Source organism: Elaeis guineensis, chromosome 1, assembly GCF_000442705.2.
Source record: "Elaeis guineensis isolate ETL-2024a chromosome 1, EG11, whole genome shotgun sequence".
Lineage (NCBI taxonomy): Eukaryota > Viridiplantae > Streptophyta > Magnoliopsida > Arecales > Arecaceae > Elaeis > Elaeis guineensis.
Window position 1 is genome coordinate 146,164,169 of NC_025993.2, and position 23,382 is coordinate 146,187,550.

At 36.9% G+C, this 23,382-nt stretch overlaps 1 long non-coding RNA gene across 7 annotated transcripts; it reads left to right on the top strand.

Annotated features, from left to right (window-relative positions):
- The first annotated feature begins 16,169 nt into the window (after nt 1–16,169).
- On the top strand, nt 16,170–19,554 carry LOC105038933 (uncharacterized). 7 transcript variants are annotated; one of them, XR_012134211.1, is made up of 3 exons: nt 16,170–16,422; nt 16,605–19,220; nt 19,319–19,554. It is a non-coding gene; the product is annotated as an uncharacterized lncRNA (long non-coding RNA). The 7 variants fall into 7 exon arrangements; XR_012134212.1 differs by having other exon boundaries at nt 16,605–18,220; nt 19,132–19,554; XR_012134210.1 differs by having other exon boundaries at nt 16,605–16,972; nt 17,978–19,554.
- The last annotated feature ends 3,828 nt before the right edge of the window (nt 19,555–23,382 follow it).

The following is a 23,382-nucleotide window of genomic DNA, read 5'->3' on the forward strand; positions in this document are numbered from 1 at the left end:
TCAAACATTTTATGGAGTAGCTTCTAAAATATTTTTTTATTAAATTTATTATATCTTCACATTAGGTTTGAACAAAATTTATCTAAACTCTCTATTCTAGCATATTTAAGTAGAATGCTATCTAAGTTATACAATTTTAGGAAATATTTTCTGAGGAATTGCTAAGGAGTCTATGAAATGGGTTTATAGAAGCTATATGCCTCAATACCGATTAAGCCTTCCAAACTCATAACTATATCAGGAATCACATGTATCACTTTCATCTTCCATCCATCTTCCATATTTTTTTGGGGAAGAGTTTGAAAAGTATTGCAGTCAACTCTCCGTCGTTTGTCGCCGATATCGAGCACTTGCAAGACAGCATCCACACAGACTGGATTGATGTCTGACAGGAACTCTCCGATACTTAAGTCAGAGGAAGTTGATGAACAGTAACTTTGATTGTATGAAGTAGCAGAGCTTTGGCCCAAAGTTGGCTTATCCGTATTGTTCACTTACCTCCCTTTTTTATAGGTGATTCTGGTGTAACCGTTGAGCACGTGGTCCTGCTTTTTATGGTGCTAAATTATCGGATCATAAATATAGAATTAGTGGGGCATTACTTCTCCTTAATAGCCGTGACATAGTCGATAACTATTCGTGACGGTTATGATATGTTGAGCAGATTGCCAACCATACGTCGGTATAACCGACTTTATGTCAGCAGAATCTATGAGCGATCATCGGCTATTAGCTCTGTCATATCGATGCATGCCGACCGACGGTCTAAGTCGTCCGCTGTCGATCGATGGTAGTCGAATACTAGTCGGTCAACCGATCTTAGTTGATTAACCGACAGTAGGTCGGCGTAATTAGCTCGATCAATCGATGAAGAATCGGTACTATCTATTCGATCGATGTATTGTCAGAGTCGTAGTGACCAAAGTCGAAAGTCAGTCGATTTACCCCAATAGTTGCCCCCCACTCTCAAGTCTAAGGTGAGCCGATGTGTGAATTGCCACGTGATTTATCACGTTGGACAAAGAGAGTTCTGTCACATCAAGTCTCGATTTTGATACTGTTTTCTTCGAGATATGAGTGATCGGCCAGTTTATCGTGTTAGCAGGTATGATCATCTGTCGCACTGATCGATCGATCCAATATCAGTTGTCAGTGTTAGGCATCATTTTGGAAAGTCGATTCGGTATCGGACGATATGATTTTGATAAATAGATTTATGCCGCATGCCCGAATGTTATTGGGTCGGAGTTATTCATGCGAATAGAGGTGACATGGCTTGATCTAGGGCAAGTGCATCGAACCATCTGATCAATGGTCGGTCCAGATATTGCCATTTGTCGTCATCTAGTAGATCTTCGATTTGACCATCTTCATCTCGATCATTGAAAGATCCTATATATATAGGATCATTCTCAGCCAAATTTTTACTTTTCGCTGTCTTTGGTGCCAGAACTCTGCCGGATTGTTGCCCAACATTCGAGATTATCACTCCCAACTTTCAGGTCAAGTTCATTTTTCTTTTTGAGTTCTTTCCTCTAGAACCTTCGTCTTCCTTAGAGTTGTTCTTATGGCTAGGACTTCTCCTTCTCGGGATGATCGATCGAAAAATCCAACTAATGAATCCCAGTCAAGTCCGGATGTAGAGGTCTCTTCACTTTCGGGATCAAATGTTGAGCGGCTCTGAGAGCAATTTTGTATCCCGGAGCAGTTTCAACTTTTCATCTCTGGAGCCGATGGTTGGATGAATAATCCTCTTTCGGGTCAGGTGGCCTTCTATGTCAAAGATCTTTGGGCAGATCTTTGATTTTCAATCTCAAAATTTATCTGAAATATTTTAGATTATTACGGACTTTGTCCGACTCAGCTGGCACCGAACTCGGTCTGGCTGATAACTAGTGTTGCTTTGCTGTGTCAGATGTTGCCGACCATGCCTCGTTCTTCTCTTTTTCGAGCTTTCTTTGTCCTCCGACCTCATCCGAAGGTCTGAAGGTGGTGGTTCTTCAATCCCCGAAAAAGTTTATCCTTTATTATCGATCTTCTATCATCCATTCATGGATGAAAGAATAATTTTTTTTTATTTTTTTTTCTTTTTTTGGGATTTTTCTTCTCATTGGGACAATAGGAAGCCTCATGTATGTCATGCTATGTACACGATCTGATATAGCCCATGCTGTGAGTGTCACAAGCAGATATCAGTCGAATTCAGGCGAAGAGTACTGGACTTCTGTGAAATGTATCCTTAAGTACCTAAGAAGGACTAAGGATATGTTTCTAGTATTTGAGAATGAAGAACTCCAGGTTTGGGGATTTACAGACTCAGATTTTATGTCTGATATAGATGATCGAAAGTCAACATCTGAGAGTCTGTTCATTTGCAATGGTGGTGTAGTTAGCTGAAAAATTTCAAGCAAACGGTGATTACTGATTCCACCATGGAGGCAGAGTATATTGCTGCATCAGAAGTTGCAAAGGAGGCATTCTGGTACAAAAAGTTTGCCGCAGAGCTTGGAGTGATGTCATCGGATGCCGTCCCTGTACAAGAAGTTTGCCGTAGAGCTTGGAGTGATGTCATCGGATGCCGTCCCTCTTTACTACGATAATAATGGTGTCATAGCCCTAGCTAAGGAGCCAAGGTCTCACCAAAAGTCCAAGCATATCGAGCGGCGATTCATATGATCCGTGATTACCTCGAAAAAGATTATGTCGATGTTAAGAGAGTCGACTCTACAAACAATGTGACAAACCTGCTGACAAAGCCATTAGGCCAACAGAAAATCGAAGCCCATCTTGAGAAGATAGGACATAGATATGTAGCCAATTGACATTAGGTCAAGTGGGAGTTTGTTAGATGTGTGCCTGGATGCCAGATTGGCTGACACATTCCTGGACAAATGTAAGGACAAAATTATAATTTTGACTATAAATGAATAAAAAGATTATTCTACTATCATATTGTGTACATTATATCTGTGATACATCTTTTGGTTAGTAGGAATGTTAATTCATATTTTCAAGAGTTGAAAATTTAAGACATGAATTTACATAACTAACTCATAAACAGCTCCTGACCATAGGATCATTATGAGGATGGTGATCGATCGAAAGGTTGGTGTACGATCACTTTCTTAAGGTAGATGTGTCTTGAGTCTACGGTGTGGAGACACCAAATGAGAGTATAGGTATTCGTTGAGAATGAAAGTACTGAGTGTGACCACCTCGAGCAGTCATAAGGAAGTCTACCTTCTCGTCGATGACTAGCTCGATGCTGCAGCTATGTATCTAGTTCTTTGACCTGAGGTGCATCGACAGTTTACCTTGAGTGTGTTATAGTTTAACTACACCATAACTCAGTCTTCTAGCCATTCGAAACCCTGAGGTGTATGTTGGCTGTAGCATATTCATTGTAGAAATCAAATCGCACCAAGATGGGATCTATCAATCTCGGTAGATAAGAAAAATAGTCCTATGATGATCGAAAGATCGAGTCCTTAAGCCCATGGCTATGACAGAGTGAAATAATAGAAAAAAATTTTTCATTGGGTTTCACATCAGACTCGGATCGATTGATTAATTCATATGACTGATGTTGGGTTTAACGAGTTACCTTAACCCTAATTCAGTCAAAACTCATGATAGAAGAACTCAATCACACAGGTAGCTGCACCGAGAGATTCGTCTTCATTTCTGATGAGTTGCCACCATATACTGCTAGATATCACTGATGGATTTTGGGAGCAATTAGAATGATCATGATGATCGATCATTCTAATTGTCTGAATCAGAAGAGTTCTGATCCATCGAAAGAAGTTTCGATGATGTCGATGATGAGATCACGATATATCTCATTACCATACGAAAATGAACCTAACTGGATCACACAAATAAGAGTTAGGGTCTAGATGTCATCAATCAAGCTAGTCCAGTTCGATTGATTTGGATTAGATCCAATTAGGTTCAAAAAAATCATGCTAGCACATGATTGAGCCTAACTTTCTCCTCGTGCAATCTTTTTCATCTTGACTGAGCCAAATGTGATTTAACTCACCCAGAGAACCTTGAGAAGATTTCTCTCAGTTGACTGAAACCAGTTCAGTTTAGAAAATCTTGTCTTAATTCATGAGATAAATTTAAGACAACACCTACTAATTCCTGTCACCTACCATTTCTGTTTTAGGACATCGGTCAAACGTTGACTTATGGATCTTAAACTGAAGGCCACTTGGCAAGAGATTATTGAAGAATTTTTGTAGAGTATCCACCTGCTAAATTAGGCTTCAAAGTGGGTGCCAAGATCAGATTGGGCATGCGCCCCAAGTGGATAAGGATAGAGTCCCATGAGATGAGGACTCTGATCCCTTGATAGACTTGGACTGTGGGGCGCCAATCTCACTGTGCTTATCCAGTGTTGGCACCAATAGTGGTGGAAATTGAGAGAATTCTTATCTGATATTATCAGATGATATCACTCTATCAATCAAAATTTTTTTAAATTAATTAAAATTTTTTGATTGATCGAATGATGTGGCACTGCATGGCGCAGCAGGGTCTATTTAAACCCTGTCTGTGCCTAGGGTTTAGTGGTTTTGCTCAATACCCAGTAAAAATAAGATTTTCCTCTACTTCTCCACATCTCTCTACTCTTCTCTCTCCCCTCTTCACGTCCAAGAAGTTGGACGTCCATCTGGTGCTTGTCCAAGGCGTGGTGGCTCTCTGAACAGAAGGCGGCAGGGATTTGTCGAGAAGCTGCTGCTCCAGCTTCAGAAGATCTTTTGAAGATCTTCCAGATCAGATCTAGATCTGATTTTTGGAGGAAGATTTGCGAGGAGAAGATGATCCAGATCCTACTCGAGTGGATACCGATAGAGGCCAACGACTGCATGGCTATTTTAGAACCTCGGGCATTGCTACGATCATCTACAGGATAATCTAGTTACCCTAGAGGTATTTTTCTAATCCTTAAGTTTTAGATTTAATTTTAAATTAAATATCAGATAATAAGAATCTGGTCTAATAGATCTTAGATCTAAATATTGTAGGATAAATTTTTTTTTTTAAATATTCCACCTCAGATCTCATTAGATCTGGAAGATCCTACAAGAAAAAAGATATTTTTTCTTCAGTTGGCACTGGCCGAAGAAGAATTATCCTTCGCTCGAGCCGATGCTGACTTGGTAAAGGCAAAAGTAGAGTCAGCAAGGGAGGCATTGGATCGGACAGTTGAGGATTTTTAAGTTCAAAAGAATTCAAGGAAGAGATCCTTGAAAGTGGCTTCGCCTCGTACTACGTCGGGTATGAGGACAGCCGAGATATGGTCAAAAAATTATACCCAAGCCTCAACTTGAGCAGCATCGTCCCTCCAAGATCAAAAGATGGGATTGCTGAAGAAGAAGCTGCTCCGACTCAGGATGAAGCACCGAGCGGGTCTGAAATTGTTCAAGTCGGCGATGCTACCCCCGAACAAAGGAACAGGAACAGTGACGAAGCTTAGTCGGTGTATTTTGCCTCTCTTTTTTTTTATAGTCTGATACTTGTAGTCGGACTTCGATCCAATTTTGTAACTCTTTGTTGACAATGAATGAAAATATTTTTAAGTTTGAACTTTTATTTTTTGGAATGTCTGCAATGTAAAGTAATCACTGAATATTAATCGATGATTCGATCATTCGGTAAGACTCATAGAATATCCGTTAGTCTCATAGTCCTCGACGTACTTTGATGGTAAGTCGAAGATCTAGTACCCGATGCTTGATCAGATTTGTATGTCGGATTATTTGATAATCAATGGCAGGTCGAATATTCTTAGACTAGCTGTAGTCATGTCAGTATAATTCTAATCTACTTTGGTCGTTTTGGTATTTTCGTTCTGCTTAGTTGGGACTAAGTCGGTATATTAGTCTTTCGACTATAGTCAGCTTTTATAATGGAGAGCCGACATTAAGAACCAAGGTATAATCGATAGTACAGCTTTTGCAGTGAAAGCCTGTATAGTCGATGTTGGTTGAGATTGCAGTCGGTATGTCAGTTTTTGTAGGAGAATCGAAATATAGTCGTCACCAAAGCAATTGATTCTTCGATTTTTAGAGTGGAGGCTGAAATAAACTTCGTGTCAAAGTATAGTAGATAGTTTGATTTTGACAATGAAAGCCGACATATAGCTAGTAGTAGATAAAACTTGTCAAAAATTTATGATTCTAAAATTCTGATTGTATTTTAAATAATGTACATATCGATGACTTTATTGATAATACATCTTCAGATTGTCAGTATTCCATGTTCAGAGAATCGCCAACCCTTCGAGGATTTTTAGCCGATATGTGCCCGATCTAAGAGTTTCAGATATTCTGTAAGGTCCTTCCCAGTTCGGGGATAGTTTTTCTTGATCCAAGAATTTTGAATTTTCTGCCTTTCTTAAGACCAAATCTCTTGGTCGGAAGACCTTCGGCTTGAATCTTGCATTATAATACCAGGCTATCCTTATCGATATGCAGCCATCCGAACTTGAGCTTGTTGTCGGAGTTCTAGAAGGAGATCTAAGTCAGCTCTCCGATATTTAGAGTTGCTCAATTCATTATATTATTTCACTCTTGTTGATGGCAATCCGATCTCGAGCGGTATCATTGCTTCTGTCCCATAAGCAAAATTGAAAGGGGATTTTTCGATTGGTATGTGGGGAGTCATTCAATACGCCATAAGATCAGATATAGTTCTTCCATCCAGAAGTCTTTGGCTTCATTCAGTCAGATTTTTAGCCCATGTAAGATTGTTCGGATAGTTACCTCCATCTCTCCATTTGACTGTGGATGGCCGACCGACGTAAATTTGTGCGTAATATGAAACTTCGCACAGAACTCTCTGAAATTTTGATTGTTAAATTATCGATCATTGTTACTGACGATGGTGTGCGGCAAACAGAATCTGTAATGATGGATTTTTGAATGAAGCCTTCCATCTTGCTTTCAGTGATTTGCGTCAGAGGTTCGGCTTCCATCCATTTGGTAAAGTAATCGATGGTGATCACTATGAATTTTTTCTGATTAGATATCGGGAAAAAAGACCTAGTATGTCGATCCTCCATTGTACAAAAGGTCATGGTGCTACAATTGATATCAGCTGACTAGCCGGTTGATGTTGTATATTTGCATACTTTTAACATGGTTCACACCTTTGAATGAGTTCAGCTGCATCTTTTTTCATGGTAGGCCAATAATATTTTTGTTGTAGGACTTTATAAGCTAGAGACTTATCCCCCAAGTGATTTTCATAAATTCTTTCGTGTAATTCTCTAAATACATAGTCGGTATAGTCGGTATTTGTAGGTCCCCAACACTTTAGCAAGAGGAGAGAGAAAGACTTTTGTAGAGATGACCATTCATCATCACATATTGAGAGGCTGTCCATTGGAGTCATTTAGCTTTTGAAGAGTCTGCAGGAAGGATCCCATCGATCAGGTATTAGATGATCGGATCCATCCAGCTTGATTCGATAGTGAGCTGCAATACTTCCTCAACTTTATTGATGCTCTGCTGTTCGAGGCATTCAACGAATATCCGACTCAGTGAGTTGAAAGCAGTAGTAGCCAATCGTGAAAGTATGTCAGCCTGAGCATTTTTTATTCTGAAAATGTGAAAGATCTCAAAATATTTCAAGCTCGTTGTAATATCTTTCACCTTCTGAATGTACTTCATCATAGTAGGGTCTCGGGCTTCAAATTCATCTTTGACTTATCCACAATCAGTTGTGAGTCAGTGAAGACCTTCAAACTATCGATCTCAAGCTCCTTAGCTATCTTCAAGCTGGCTAAAAGTGCTTTATATTCAGTTTGATTATTTGAGGCTTTAAAGTTGAATCGAAGGACGTATTCAGTGAATACCCCTTCAAAATTTATGAGTATAAGGCTGGCTCCACTACCTTATGCATTAGATGCTCTGTCAATATGCAACACCCAAGTCAACCTTAGGTCGGGGTTGGGAGTCGTAGCCTCCTTTATTGTATTATCATCTGTATCTTCTAGCTTATTGTCAGATATTGTATATTCTATGACAAAGTCGGTCAGAACTTGTGCCTTCATGGATGTCGTGGGCGATATTGTATGTCGAACTCATCAAGTTTCACTGCTCATTTTGCCATCCGACTTGACGTATCAGGTCGATGTAAGATCACCTTCAACGGTTGATCTGTCAAGACCACAATTGGATGTGCTTGAAAGTACGGATGAAGTCATTGTACCTATATGATTAGGGCGTAGATCATTTTCTCTGCTCTTGAGTATCGGACTTCGACATTGTGAAGTACTTTACTGGTATAGTAGATCGATCGATGGATTCGATTTTCATTCTCTTGGACGAGCACCGAGCTAACCGCTTCTGTCGAAGTCGTCAAGTAGAGATACAATATCTCTCCGATCTTTGATTTTGTAAGCAAAGATGGAGAAGTCAAGTAGGTTTTCAATCTTCGAAGGATTGTCGGCATTCATCCGACCATGAGAAGTCCTTCGTCTGCCGTAAAGTTTTGAAGAATGGTAGACATCTCTCGACCGACCTAGAAATAAATCAGCTGAGCACGGCAATCCTTTCGTTGAATTGTTGTATCTCTTTTTTTAAACTTGGGTGCTTAATGTCGATAATGACCTTTATTTTTTTGAGATTAGCCTCGGTTCTTCATTGTGAAATAAGAAATTTAAGAAATTTCTTGGAGATTACTCTAAACACACACTTGGTCGGGTTTAATTTCATCAGATGCCATCAGAGTGTGCCGAAAGCTTCCTCCAAGTCTCGAACATGATCTGAAGTTTGGAGGCTCTTCACCAGCATGTCGCCCACATATACTTTCATGTTCCATCCGATCTGCACCTTGAAAATCTTGTTGACGAGCAGTTGGTAGGTAGCGCCGGTATTTTTCAGACCGAAAGGTATTACTTTGTAGCAATATATGCCTTTGTCGGTCATAAAAGTCGTGTGGTCTTCATCTTTTGATGCCATGCGGATTTGATTATGCCCAGCGAAGACATCCATGAAGCTCAGAAGTTGGTGGTCAGAAGTCGCATCAACCAATTGATCAATCTTCGGCAATGGAAAGCTGTTCTTCGAACAAGCTTTATTCAGATCAGTATAGTCGATACAGATCTTTCATTTTTCATTGGTTTTTCTTACCATCACTATATTGACGAGCCAGTCGGGATATGTAGCTTCTCTGACGAAGTCTGCTGCGAGAAGTTTGTCGACTTCTTCATCAATGACCTTTTATCTTTCAAGAGCAAAAGATCGCTTCTTCTATCTCATCGGCTTAACATTTAGGTTGATGTTAAGTCAGTGAGTTATTATTTCTGAAGGGATCTTGGGTGTGTCAGTGGCTGACCAAGCAAAAATATTAGCGTTGGCTCTGAGTAATTTTATTAATTGTTGCCGCTCTGAGTCGGATAGCTATGATCCAATTTGGATCATTTTCTCAGATTCTTTTTCTTTTAACGGGATAGAAATCAGTTGTTCAGCTGGTTCACCCCTCTCCTGATTCTCTCTTTGGTCCAATTTGTCAACGGACAAAGAGTCTTCAGATTTATTACTTTGGATGGAGATAAGGAAGTAACATCGGATGAGTTGTTGATCTCCATGCATTTCTCCAACCCCATATCTCATCAGGAATCAGACTAATAAATGGTATGTCAAAATCACTACTCTCAGAGCATTAAGCCCAGGTCGTTCGAGTATAGCGTTATAAGCCGAAGGTACCGAATCACCGTGAATGTTATGAAAATAGTGCTTTATTGTGGTTTGGTTCCAGTAGTTAAGGGGAGAGAGATTTCTTCTTTCACTGTGATAGCATCCTCTATGAAGTCGACCAATGGAGTCGAGACTCTTCTGAGTTGGTCAGTCAGTAGTTGCATTCAGGAGAAAGTCAAGTAAAACAGAATATCAGTTGAACTTCTATTATCTACAAGGATTCTTTTTACATCATAATTTGCTATCGTTGTCGAGATGACAATAGCATCATCATGGAGAGTCTGCATTCTCCAAATATCTTCTTCCAAAAAACTTATTACATTATTGAGTTATCATCGTTTCACTGATCCTTCTTCGGAAGTTGCCCTCCAATTCGATCGTTCGGAGATCATGTTGATCACTCTTGTAGTCGACTGATTATTTATAGCTTTCTCAGTTTGCAGCTGAGGTCATTGATCGACAGGAGGTTGGAGTCTTTGTACTTTTCAAGATAGTCTTGTCGAATCAGGACTTCTATATCATCCCTGAGTTGAATATATTGTTTAATATCGTGACCATGATCATGATGAAACCGACAATACTTCCTTCGATCGTAGTTCTTCGACAATACTTTCATCGGTGGAGGGTGTCATAAGTATTTCGCTCCTTTAATTTTCATAAAGATTTACGCACGAGGAGCAGAAAGAGGAGTATAGGAGTTATACCTATCGTAACTCAGCCTTGGAATCCATCGTCGGGGTGAAGCTTGCTTATTAGAATATGGCCGACTCGATTAGGCCGGAGCTTCTCCCTTCTTCTGTTTCTTCTTCTTCTTACCTTTGCCTTCTGTCTGGCTCGGTCAGAAGTTCCTTCGTTTGCGTACATATATTTGTATGCACGCTCAGAAGTTCGGCATAAGTCCGAGGGAGAGTCTTATTCAAAGAATATGTGAATCAAGATCTCCTTAGATCTCTTTTCATAGTCGATATGGCAATGTTTTCATTGAGGTCCTTGACCTCAAGCGTGGTCGCATTAAAATGGGCCATAAAATCTCGAAGTGTCTTAGTCTCTCCTTGTTTGATCGAGAAGAGACTGTCGGAGGTTTGTGACAGCCTTCGACTGGTGCTGAAGCGAGCCATGAAAGAATGTTCTAACTACCCAAAAGTGTATATGCTTCCCAACTAAAGCTTAGAGTACTAGGCTCTAGCAGCTTTCCAAAGAGTTGTCAGGAAACCGATACACAAGAGGGTGTCGGTTGCCCCCTGAATTGTTATGAGAGCCTTTTAGCTCTCGAGGTGGTCAATCAGGTCGGTAGAACAATCATATAGCGCCACTTGCGGCATCTTGAATCGAGATAGAATCGATTCGTCCAAGATGTGCCGAGAGAGAGGCTGGGCGGTGTGAAAGTGGTAGTCGTTGGAGGACTTCTGACCTTCCACCTGAAGTTGGACGAGTCGGTGGTTGATTTCTTGGAGCTTGCACTCATATTCATCAAACCGATGCTGTTGAGAAACTCCAGGGGTAGAACCCCTCGACGAGCTTGAAGGAGAAGCAGAAGGTGTCCGCGGCCGTTTTTCTTTCCTAATGTGGTCGAGATAGAAAGAAGAGGAACGTCGCAAATGGTGGGTGGTACGGCGAGAGTGTCGAAAATATCATTGTTCATCTCGGTGAGAGAGCTGAGACGACCGCTCCGGAGAAGGGGAAGGTGATCGCTGCGGATGGCAGTGGCTGTGCCTGGACGGCACCGAATGTGCCACCGATTGTTGCTGTCGGGTCTGCTATTGTTGGAGGCTTTTAACTGCCTCCGTAAGAATATTCATTTATTGCATGAGTGCAGCAATCTAGACATCCGTGGTGATTGCGGGACGTGAGAAACTAGGCTCTGCTACTGGAGGAGGGGGAGGAACCTCTTCCTGACAGAAAGAGTATCTTTCTCCCCCTACCTGGTGCACCAATCTGTTGCAGTCAACTCTCCGTCGCTTGTCGTCGGTCTCGAGCACCTGCAAGACAGCATCCATATAGATCGGATTGGTGTCCGACAGAGACTCTCCGATGCTTAAGTCAGAGAAAGTTGGTGAACAGTAATTTTGATTGTACGAAGTAGCAGAGCTTTGGTCCAAAGTTGGCTTATCCGTACTGTTCACTTACCTTTTCTTTTTATAGATGATTCTGGTGTAACCGTCGAGCACGTGGTCCCACTTTTTATAGTGCTAAATTATCGGACCATAAATATAAAATTAGTGGGACGTTACTTCTCCTTAATAGCCGTGACATAATCGATAACCGTTGTGACGGTTATAATATATTGAGCAGATTACCAACCATATGTCGGTATAACCGACTTTATGTTGGCAGAATCTATGAGCGACTGTCGGCTATTAGCTCTGTCATACCGACGGTCTAAGTCGTCTGCTGTCGATCGGTAGTAGTCGAATACTGGTCGGTCAATCGATCTTAATTGATTAGCCGACAGTAGATCGACGCAATTAGCTCGGTCAGTCGATAAAGAATCGGTACTATCTGTTCGACCGATGCATTGTCGGAGTCGTAGTGACCAAAGTCGAAGGTCGGTCGGTTTACCCCAATAATTAGTTTTCGAAGAAATATGCTATTTCTAAACCATTGTATCTCTTTGAAACCCTACTGCCTCCTTAGTCATCCAAACAAAGTTTATAAGCAGGCTTTGGATCCGATCGTTTTGGGATAATTCAAAATACCTTCTCTTCATCTGTTTATCCACTAGTGCTTTGTTCTGAGAGACTTTCTTTCTGAGATAGAGATTTTATCTTTCTTTTTTTTTTTTCCACTCTTTTTTTTTTTTGAACTCTTTTTTTTTCCACTCTTTTTTCTTTTTGAACATATGAAAGAAGTTATTTGGATCGAATCACTGACTCACCCAGCAATCGTACTTGTTATAAGAGGATTGGATAAAATAGAATTGTTGTACCTTAGAGATGAGATTATCACAGATATGCACATAAGAAATGAATAACATTTTTAGAGTAGTGTTTTCATGCACTTTGATCCAAACTAGCTTTTTTTAATCTTCTATTATTTTTAATATTTTATTTTTTTATAATACTATCTTAAAATCATATAAATAGCGTAACAATTTTCTAGGCAAGTTAGCCAGTTTCCAACAAGATCGGCCAAAGCTAATACATGCTGAATTAAATAAGAGCATTCAGAAAACATAAAATATGTTGGGTCCTCTGAACAACAAATCCACATGTTATATAGCTTATCAAGCAACCATTGGATATTGATACTCGTGGAATATAGCTGAATCCATTATATACTTCCTAACTACCTCTGGCATAATGGAGAGGCCCTTTTGCTGAGAGACATGATGGATGGCAAATACCAAAGTTGGTGATAATGATATTATTGTATGAAACAAAGAACAGTAGTTCATATATTTGACTAAACAATGGAGTTTATTTTTGGTATGTGATTTGGTGGAAAATAAGCTTGATGATATAGTATAATCAGATTGGTCTAGTTTGCAATTGACATGGCCATCCAAGCATACTCTAAATGCTTTAAGATAGTTAGATTAGGATCATCCTTACAAATTAGGAGGCTGGGACAAATAGATCGAAAGCAACCATCCTTCAAGGCCGTACACTATCTGACTTGAAATCTTAAATCTTGAATTGACAAATATTCAGCTCGATGTCCATCCCAAACCAATCCGAATCCTCTCACCTCAGCTAATGATTTTTTCATCCTATGCGAAAGGATGCCCTGTGCCTCCTATATCATTTTTCGAGTAAAGATTACCATTATCACCTTCCATGGTTATGCCGAATCTTCAATTGATAATAGTATAATCTCAAATGATTACAACATGACTCCAAACTGTTGATACACAAATCATAAGAAATTTTAGATCTCGATTATAAATAAGCCATGAGCACCTGTTAAAAAGATGCTTCTCTAATATTAGCATTATTACAACCACAACTATTAGATTCCTTATTTATATTATTTTCTTCTTTCTCATCTTCCACAAAAAAAAAAGGGGGATATTTGATTTAAGCATCCTTCAACTAAAGCCAATCCGGCAAGCTCTCTCACTCTTCTTTATTGCCTTGCAGATCCATGGAGGAAGTCCACACTAGCAACCCAAGATTCGTGGCAACAATATGAGATATGAATTATGCTATTGTAAAAGCTCATGATGCTTTTGCGGATGTTTTTTATACATAAGAAATTACTTAATTATCCATTATTGCATTTATTGTTCTCTGCCTTTCTAAATTTGCCATATCGATGCGGTGCTGTATCTTGTATCTCCTATCCTCGCACATGCTCCATGTGCTGTTCCTTATGCCCTAATGAGGGAGAATGACTTTTTCAAGTATCTCATCTTAGTCTCCACTTTGTCCTAAGTTCTAAAAATTACTTCCAAGGATCTAGAAGTGTGAAAAAGTTTATGATAGGTTAACACCACTTGTTTTATTGAAATATCTCATATCAATTTCAGTGGGATGGCTTCTAGAACTGTCGCAGTTTGACTGGTTTAGCCATCATGCCACTCCCAATAGTTTGTCCAGGAACAATCAAGGAAGATGAGATTGTGGGAGAAACAAAGCTTTAGAGAAGATTCTCTGCTTCTTATGAGACCTTAAGAGTTCAGATTTATTGGTGCAATTGAATTTGGGGGTTAGCCTGACACAAATCTTAGGGGCATGATTAGGTTTTCGGAGGAGATTCCAAACAGAAATGCAAAAGAAGACCCCAAGGATGATGTAACAAAAAATTGAATTTCTCAGACCATGTCTATTCACTGATCCCAAAAGGAATCCCTTTAAACCACTTTGAACCTTAAAAATTAGGCTTCCTATACAAAATAACAATATTCACATATATATCCACATTAATGACAAGAATTGATGATAAATTATTATCTTTATTATAAAACTCGTATCAAGTTGTCTACTTAGGAAAATAAACTTGAAATAAAAATCATGATAACAAGGCACCTTGTGCAAAAGTTCCGCGATGCACCAACACTTCTACTGGTACATTGGTTTAAAATACTGGGAAAGGACTCTAAAATATTTACAAAGAAAGGAAACCATAAAGCCTTTATGCACCATAGAAATGTCATAGAAATCAGGAAAATTGATTTAAGGTGTTGATGGGTAAGTCTGTGAAGTCCCACCTATTGATCAATGATCTTTGTCATCATTATATATGCATGTGATAGAAAATGTACTTTCAGAATAACCAGCCACCTTATTTAAGAATAAAACTTCCATGAAGGGACATCCTAGAATAACTACATTATTATCAATGCATAACATGGATTACTTTACTAATAACATTCTAGTATTGTATTGCAACCATGTAATCTCTACGGTGGAAAGTCGGCATCATCAGCAAGAGCTGCAGGTTTTCTTTGTGTGGCTGCATAACCAAAATAGCAGGCACAACAATTTAAGAATTGTGTTAACATAAGATTCAAAATCTATGATTTTAACATAATTTTAACACTTACATGGTTTTGATCACAAAGCCTTCGCAATTCAGAACAGTCGCCTCCACCACTGTCTTCAAGCTTTATTTATTTATTTAAATTTGTGACTCTACCCTTGCCATCTCAATTAAAATATAGATGTCATGACTTTGGAAATCGCTGGCTTAAAGAGAACTTCTCAAGCTCATAAAATAAGCACATGGCTGCCGTACCTAGCTGCTCTACAATTCATTCGCTTCCAACAAGAGCGTTCATGAAATAACAATGAGGCTATAAGAACACAAACCTCCGCATCACTTAAAAAAAAAAAAAAAAGGAAAATAAAAGAAAAAAAAAGAGAGAGATCGGCAAAAGTCGTCCAGTAATGTCCATCAATAAAACATGAATCATTTGTACACAAAACAATGAATTAGGATATAACCAAGACGAACTATATTACATGAACTTTTCCAATATTAATTATTATAATTCTTGTTGTTTGGATACCCAAGAGGCAATTATATGGCAAAGGAAATAAAATTTGATTGAATAACATTGCAACCGAACAAAATAAATAATTCCACTACCCGATAAGTTATAATCAAGGAGCAAAGGATCCCAAATGCTAAACAAAGCAGCCATTTTTCCTTAAAATTCATCCTTGTTACATGAACGAAGTATGGTATCACATCTAAACTTTAACATTAATTATTATTAAAAGTAAGATTAATTATATAAAAATTCTAAATTATTTAAGAGTTTTTAATTTTATCTTTAATTTTAATTTAGTGTAATTAGATGATCCAATTGTTAAATTTATTCAATTCGGATCCTAGCTATGAATTTTGTCTCGCTTCAGATCCGAGTTAAACAAATTTCAAAGTCGAATGATCAGATCATACTAAATTAAAATTTAGGAGAAATTAAAAAATTTAAAATAGTTTTTTTTTGTGCATAATTAATCTTTAAACGTAATACTGTTTCACTTTTGCTCCACTCTATTCCCCTACGGTCATATGGTGTCGGTGCGACACCGGGCTCCGTCTCTTCGCGTCCCTTTTCTTCTCCTTTCTTTCTCCTTGCCTTCTCCTCCTCGAATCCATGGAGACCACTGTTTCTCCAGATCTGGAGCCTTCTCCAATGGCCACGGTCGATTACTCCGGTCGCCGCCGCGAAGGCATCATTTTTCTCGACCCATCATCGCCTCCACATCGGCGGCTCAGGGAAGTCTGAAATTCGGATGTTTGCCATCTTCCATTGAAGGTACGCAACCTATTCTCTTTCCTTTTCTTGTCTCATAAAAGATCGAATTGTTCATGATCAAATGAAATGCACCTCGTTGCCATTGGTGATGTTAATATATAAATTTATCAATTTCCCAAATGTCTAATAAAATGTGACGTTTCTAGTTCCTCAAAAAAAAAAAAAAAAAAAAAAATTTTCAGGTGGAGAACTGTTCGAGATGGTTCCAGTATGGGTTTTGGAGGTCAGAGATGGCCTTTGGATTTTTTTTTTTAGAAAAAAATGGTGACGCTCTAAGAAAAGTGGGTGGAAAGATATGCCAAGTTCTATCTTATGAGAAACATGACAAGCAATTATTATTTGGAAACTAGACGAAACAGTTCTCCACCTTCTAGGTCCTGGGGACACTCAAACCAAGCTGAGCTATATATTTATCATAAGCAATAATAGTGATGGTCTCTGTACTTGTCTCGCATGATCTCCCAAAGGAAGAGTCATTTGCTTGTGAGTGTAGATCAGATCCAAGAAGTTGATGTGATCATGATTGTCCATCAAGCACCCTTCTTTCTTGGTAAGTGCATCATTGTTTTTCTGACAAGCACTTCATTCTATCTCATTTCTTAGTAACATGTACCTAAACACAAAATGAGAGTACATTAAGGACCTTTTTTGTTTGAGTAATAAAAGACATATCCATCATGCACCCATCTTAAAAGTGCTCCTGTATTCCCTATCTATGAATGTATATAACTAAAATGTGACTACACCTACGACCCTTTATGTTTCCACCACTATGCCTAAAAAAAAAAAATTCTACCTTATTACTATGTATAAGAGCACGTATGCATAAAATAAGAGTATTCTTAGTACTTTCTCTGTTTCTTTGTTCTGGTAGCAGAGACATTGCATTTGTAATAAGCTGTAGGAGTTTAAGCGTATATCCATCAAACACTCATTGTTCATGAAAAATGCACCCCTATTTTGTAACACGCATTTCACTTATGTATGTAATTCGTATTAAAAATATGTATATGCAAAATGATGGTGGATATCCGGGAAATTTATTTTTTATAATAATAAAGAGTCTCCATATGTATAAAAGTAGGAGTGCAGGTCAATATCAAATTTGCTAGGGCATTTTAGAATTTTTTAATGTTGTTGACTAAAGGAAGAGTGATTAATCCACTTACCTAAGAGTTACCTTTTAGCTTTTCTGAAATCCTATATTACCCATCTAGTGCTAAAAAGGATATTTGGCAAAATGTATAATAAGTGTGCTTTGAGGCATGCAGGCATAAAAACTTGAGCTTGATTAGCAAATTAAATGACTGAAGAAAAAACTGTCAAGCTTACAAAGAGAAAAGTAGCAAGCAAGATTAATTGCTATAGTCAGGAGAAAGGTGGACATATGTGCCTGCTATACTTAAAAATGGTTTTCTAGAGCATCTTGTTTGTTAGGATATGATCATAGTAGATCTCAAAAGATCACAATGTCTCATGTGTCAAATCATCAGTTCAACTTGCATTGGGTTACATGATCGTCCAGAATAACCTTGGCTTCATGTCACACTTCCAGGAGGTGCCATATTTGTCTTCTCCTTTGCCTCAGTGCCAGAGATTCAACTGTAAAGATGGCAGAAAACTTGCTGTTTAATTGGTCATTGTTATGTAAGAGGAACCATGCTGCACTTCATAACTTCTCCTGGGATGAGATGCATTTGATCAGTCTTGCAGGAAAAGCCTGGTCCTTCTTTCGATCTATTTATCTTTGTTTAAATGTGGCTTGTTTTCAGGAGCCGTAGAAATCAGCAGATTCATGGTAAGCTCCTCACACACACACACATACAAGAAACAAAAAGAAATAACCGATTAATGATACGACCAACCAATGAATTTTTACTTATAACTTTTTTTAGCATTTTTATTAAGATTTTATCATTTTGTGGGGTATTTAAATGTTCATTAGATTTAGTTAAGACTCTTGAGAGCAGGCTTTGGTGTAACACTGAAGTTGCTCTATTATGAGCTTGGTGTCATGGGTTCAAAATATAGAAATATCCTCTCTTCATGCAGGGGTAAAGCTGCATACATTTATCTCTCCTTAAATCTCGTAGTGGCGAGTGCTATGTGCATTGAGCCGCCTTTTTTAATTAAGACCCTTATGCTCAAGTATTCATACAAACAGGAAATTTTGGACTTGGCTGTGGTGAAGGAGTTGGTTTATCTTTTCAGATATGGGATAAATTTAGTATAGGGTAAGCATTGTTAGGTTTTGCAAGCTGATAGGCAAGAAAATAATATGGTTTGTTTTTTTTAGAACTTTCAGCCAGTGCCCTGATGCTCATATAGATATCCATATGCTAAATAGCTTGGCCATGGGAAAGGGCTTTCATGCATCTTGATATTTAATTGGAATAGCAACTAGATAAGCCAGTTTTGTTTGTGGAATATTAATTGGAATGAAAGACATGGGATATCTGAGGCTCTTATAATGTCCCATTTTGATAATCACATGGTCCTGATGATGTTAAATATCTCTTTTTCTTTCTTTTTTAAGTAAAAAATATAAGTGACTTTGTGTAACAATTATCTGTAAGAAGTCAGTAGAAGAATCCTTCATCCAGATATCTTTGTTTATCATGTCTCGTTGGTACAATGTTTATGAAGTTTGAGTTAATTGGATATGATGTTTAATCCATTCTTCATTTCACGGAATTTTGTTTTCTGAAGCCCCATGGAGCTAATCAACCAAGACTGCACTGTAGGCGACTTCATTGGTTGCTCATTTAGCAGCCCAGTCGTTTAAAGTGGGATTAATGGTGAGAGAGTTCTTAAGATTTATAATCCCTGTTTCCGAGCCATGTTGCTGAGGTGCTTGTACCCATGCAGTAATTTAGGTTATCTGATACTGTCTCAGATTTTCTCAGATGAGATGGAGGAAAACTTGTTTTATGGAGGGAGACTCTGCTGCAACGGAGATACGAATGAAACTCGGAGAATTTAGACAATCATGTAAAGAAGCAAGGATTGTTTTTAAGCTCAATCATGTAAAGATATGAAACTTGTATTGAGACAGTCACGTTGAGCAGTCTTGGGAATATTACTACAAAGAAACCAGGATAATAGGAAATATAATCACAACATGTGATGAAGCATAGGTTCAGACTTGGGAATATTACTGCAAAGAACTAGGTTTCTTTTAAGCCCAATCATGGAACTGTGCTACTTTTTTAAGTAGCAGACATTAGGAAGTATAATTACAACATGGGATGAAGAACAAGTTCAGACTTTCACGACTTCAAAAACACATTAACATTATGACATTGAGGGCTTGTTCTTTTGTGGATAAAAAATTTATCTAAAAAATTATATTTTTCTGGATAAGCATTTTTCAGGCATCATTTAGATAAAAAAATAATTTACTCATGTTCTTTTGTATTATATTTTCTTGGATAAGTTACTATGATCTATCTATATTTTTTATAATATCATTTATTATATAAATATTATTATATATTATATTAAAATATATCATAATATTATAATATATATATTATATAATATTATTATATATAATGATATGTATAATATATTATATTATATGAATGTATACTACTATATAAAAATATATTATATTATTATTATTATAGTATTTTATAAATATATATAATATAATTTAATATATTATATACATTATATTAATATATATAATATATAAGAATACATTATATTATTATATTATTATAATATATTATATAACCGTTATATTTTATTATTATATATTATATCATTATAATATATTATCATATATTATAATAGTATATTATATTATTATTTTAATATTATAGTGTAAAATATTAATATATTATATTATTTTATTATTGTACATTATTATAATATAATATATTATATTATAGTATATTATTATATATAATAATATATTATAAATATTAATATATAATATATTATGGTATATTATAATATATTATACTCTATTATTCTATGATTATAGTATTATATAAATTATAATATAATATATTTATTATTATATATTATTTTATTTTATTATAACATATTATATTATATTATATTATTTGTTGTTATACATTATTATAATATAATATAATATATTATAATATTATATTGTATTAATATCTTATATTAATACAGTATAATATATATTATATAATATTATTATATATAATAATATAGTATGATATATTATATTGTTATATATTATTATATTATTATATAGTTAATGGCATATTAGGAATGAATTAAATGGATTACTTTCTCGATTGATGGAAAAATGATTTAACTACCTCCTAAATGGATAATTTTTTTTTTTATTTTATGGATAAATATTGTACATGGGAAAGTAACTTATTCATTTGAAAATCATGAGAATATAGATAAGTTGGTCAATGAAAAAGTTGACCAACTTTTCATTGACCAACTTTCTGATGATATTTATCCATAAAAGAACAGGCCCTAAGAAGAAATTTTGACGTTCAAAACACTTTGAAGTACGATGATGGGGCAAAAATAGTTTCTGTTGCATTTTCTTCTTTGGGGCCTTTACTCATCTTCTAATTCTATATTTTAGTTTCATTCTATCAATGAAATGAGTGGCCACCTTTTGCTTATCACAACTTTATATGGAACATGTTTGTTGCTTCTAGCACAAGGTCATTTACCTTGGAGATTGTTTATCACACAGCATGAAGAATGAAGAGCATTCAATCACCAGAATTAGCTTTGGAGATCAACCTACAAATTAAAAGTAAATTAGATTGAAAAACCCTCCATTCTGTGCATAAAGTTCTCGCTGAAAATATGATAAAAACCTTCATCCTTTTATACAATGTATTAGAAGCGTACATAGGACGTGATCTCTAATTCTAGCATTAAACCTCGTACAAAGTCATACTATAAATAAAAAGAATATCCCCGATGCACAAGACTAAAGCCACTACAAGGTCTAGGCAGGATTGGATGTACACGGTCTTACCTCTATATCTTGAGAGATTATTTTCATATTTTAGAACAATGATGCCTAAGTCTCAATGAAGCAACCTTATCAATACGTCAAGGCCCATGCTTCATAAAATCATACTAGAAATTGGACCATTAATAAGGAAATGTACTAAAATCATTCATCTACATATAAAGAAACCCAGCTAAAATTTGATCCTATAGTGAATGAAAAATTTTTGAGAAAATCTACTGAAAACTTCAGAGTTTGCTGGCTTATCTGAAATTTGGCATGGTCCAACTAAATTGGCCATAATACCTGCTGGCTGTATCCTATGCCTGTATTAATTGTTCTGTCAATATCATAAGGCCATATCCACTTAGTTCTTTCCCCATTTTCTGGGTATCATCATAAACAAAGACCAAATGAATCATACTTGGAGGAAGATCCATGCTAGGTGATGGACTTCAAACTGTCTTCAATATTGACAGAACTTATATATTGGAAGATGAATGAAAGATTGGGAGGAAAAAACTACATCTGCACGATATAACATGAAGTAAATAAATTTTATCATTACAGATTTTATCTTCAGTGGAGGAGTATTGAATCTAGGATTAGCAGGCGATTCAAGTTTAAAGCAAACTGGGGTTTCAATGGACATCAGCAATCTGTATGTTGAGATGATAGGCAGCTATATAGCTCATCATTAATCTTTGCATTTAACCACAACAACTCGTTGGATTCTGAGCATGGCATCCCTTACTGGTTGTGATTAGGCTCTGTGCTCAATTTGCTTCCTATAACGTTAAGTCTATGACCCCCTTCACTGGGAAATATCAACTGATGGGCCCTTATTTGAGAGATACTTCTTCTGATTCATTGCATGTATTTAATCCTAGTCTGAGCAGGATCCATGCTTTTCTTCTCCTTGTCTTTCTTTGATTGGCCCATGAACGTAGAGATATAATTGCGATATGGTGAGATATAACAAAAGCATAAATTGAACCTTCTGTCCCATGTCAATGAACCTATGACTCTAAAAGCCCACACCATGTACAACCTAGTGTTTTAAACGCTTGTATGTGCAGAATAATTAGGTGCTCAATTTGATAGCTCGCTTTACCCATACTCCTATTAAATGATACCATTAAGATCCACTGTATCGCTACCTGACTCATCACATCTATTTTGGTTGGAATAAATGATGAGAACCATGCATGTGGCCTTAAATTATTTGGTCTCCTCTTTCGAATTTGATCTGCTCTCTAGTCTTGCTCTTTAAAGTTTGCTTGCCTCTAAAGTCAAATTTGGCATCTACTAACACTTTCAATTTCTAACTTTATTTTTCTATACAGGCTTAGAAAATAATGACCTACACTCAGGATCCTCTATCGTGCATTTGCACCACAGAGCATTGTGCAGCAGTTGATAGCCACCCTTAGAAGATAGATGGCCGTCAAACAATATGCACCATGTATAACACATAAGGTCATTTTGGTTGATTGCTATCCATCTTCTAATGGCAACCACTACGTGTTGCATCGCATTCTACGGTGCAAATTGGCATCATAAAGGATTATAAGTGCACCTCTAAAGTAAATTGGATATGATTACAAATTAATTGAAAATTTGTAAAAATGATGCATTACACTGGATGGGCATACTTTGCAGATAAGATAAAATAGACATCGATGTGCTTGCTATGTTGGAGGAAGTAGTGAGTTCCATTAACATTGGTAGATTGAAGAAATATTTGGAGCGAGGAGTTGCATTGGGTAAGACGCAAAGGAAAGCTGAACCCATAAACCGTAGGTTAGAGATGATGTAATAAAGAAAATAGGCAAGTCGAGGAGTGGGAAAAGGAACATCTTTTAGTAAATTGTACCATTGAGATGTGTCTTACATAATGTTATCTCGTAGAATTTGCCTCAAAAGGACGTGAAGTTTTTATCTTCAAATTGATGGATCCATATTTTTTTTTAACTAATCTTACGGGAAAAAAA